Here is a 1,926-nt window from a genome sequence, read left to right on the forward strand (position 1 = left end):
TATTTAATAAATATACATAATGCTTATCGCAAAAGGAGCAGAGTTTTATAGACAAAGTTGATAGAGAAAAAAAACCTAATAGATATATATACGTATTTATAAAACGTTAATATCATCGGGTTATTCTTTATGTAAACTTAAACTATAACTGCATACTCTTTTCGATAAGTAGATACAAATGCCACTTTAATTAAATAAAATATTATAAAATATAACGCCGAACGTTTCTTTCGATTGGTCCGTTTCTCACATATACATCACAATTGTAATAACCTTAAGTAGTTATTTTTGTTGTTGTGTGATGATGAAACGATTTCGATGTGGAACGGTGCGTTATGTAATAATATTTTAAATTTGTTTGAAAAGATTACCCTGAACGGTGGATCACTTGGCTCGTGGGTCGATGAAGAACGCAGCTAATTGCGCGTCAACTTGTGAACTGCAGGACACATGAACATCGACATTTCGAACGCACATTGCGGTCCTCGGATATACTGTTCCCGGACCACTCCTGGCTGAGGGTCGTGTCAATTTCAAAGACTGCTCGGTTTTTGTCTTAAACACAGCGCACAATGTTGTGTAGACAATTACGTCGGAGCGTGTTGGGTGCAAATATGACGCGTTACTATAATTGTTAATTGATTGTCGGTTGTCATAATAAAATATTATGCAACGTAGACAACAATAAAAACAATATAAAAAATAACGCGGCATCCTAAAACGCAATAGCGGCTGACATTCTTATTAGTTTGTTGGTGAAAGTTGGTTTAGACGTAGCACGTCCGATATTAAAAAGCAGCCACAACGCTTAAATTTCGAACGAAGCGATCGTCGTGTCCGAGACGTTAAAGTTGTTTATATGCATATTTTATGCACTATAATTAACAACAACAACATTCTCGCAACGACGTCAGATCGATGTTTGAAATTGTTTGGAGGCAGCCATATAAACGGAATACGTGTAATTATCGTCTGACAAAATAAAGGCAAATTTATATTTGCGACCTCAGAGCAGGTGAGACTACCCGCTGAATTTAAGCATATTATTAAGCGGAGGAAAAGAAACTAACTAGGATTTCCTTAGTAGCGGCGAGCGAACAGGAAAAAGCCCAGCACCGAATCCCGCGGCCGAAACCGGACGCCGGGAAATGTGGTGTTAGGGAGGATCCGTCATCCCGAGATTGTGCGACGCGTCCAAGTCCATCTTGAACGGGGCCACAGCCCATAGAGGGTGCCAGGCCCGTAGTGACCGTTGCCGATAACGGGAGGATCTCTCCTCAGAGTCGGGTTGCTTGAGAGTGCAGCCCTAAGTGGGTGGTAAACTCCATCTAAGGCTAAATATGACCACGAGACCGATAGCGAACAAGTACCGTGAGGGAAAGTTGAAAAGAACTTTGAAGAGAGAGTTCAATAGTACGTGAAACCGTTCAGGGGTAAACCTGAGAAACCCGAAAGGTCGAAAGGGGAGATTCAGCGTGACTCGATAGCGGCGCTAAATGATCGTGCGACGAACGGCGTACGCGTCGTTCGCGCCTTTTGTTTATGCGAACCGAAGTCGAACGCGTGCACTTCTCCCCCAGTAGGACGTCGCGATCCTTTGGGTGTCGATCTAAGGCCCGCGGTGGAGCCCGTTCGAACGGTTCGCCGTTTCGGACGAACCCGCGGTGTTTCCCGGTCGACTCGCTCGAAGGTATGCATATGGCGCCGAGCCGCTACACAGTTAGCGTCCGACCATTGGCAAGCGCGTTCGTTTATGACGGTAATCGCACCTGGTGTCGGTTCTGTCTACGAATGGCTGTTCGCCAATGAGTTCTCGGACAGACTCGGTTGAAACGCCGATCTGCGACGCTATAGCTTTGGGTACTTTCAGGACCCGTCTTGAAACACGGACCAAGGAGTCTAGCATGTGCGCGAGTCATTGGGACA

General features: G+C 44.8%; 1 non-coding gene and 1 pseudogene across 1 annotated transcript; both read left to right on the forward strand.

Annotated features, from left to right (window-relative positions):
- The first annotated feature begins 368 nt into the window (after positions 1–368).
- Positions 369–525, forward strand: LOC135267855 (5.8S ribosomal RNA). The gene has a single exon (XR_010336227.1). It is a non-coding gene; the product is annotated as a 5.8S ribosomal RNA (ribosomal RNA).
- Positions 526–1,001: 476 nt separating this feature from the next.
- Positions 1,002–1,926, forward strand: part of LOC135267857 (large subunit ribosomal RNA) — a pseudogene marked incomplete at its 3' end in the record, with an annotated part of 3,037 nt that continues 2,112 nt past the window's right edge.

Source organism: Tribolium castaneum, unplaced genomic scaffold (assembly GCF_031307605.1).
Source record: "Tribolium castaneum strain GA2 unplaced genomic scaffold, icTriCast1.1 ptg000106l, whole genome shotgun sequence".
Classification (NCBI taxonomy): Eukaryota; Metazoa; Arthropoda; class Insecta; order Coleoptera; family Tenebrionidae; genus Tribolium; species Tribolium castaneum.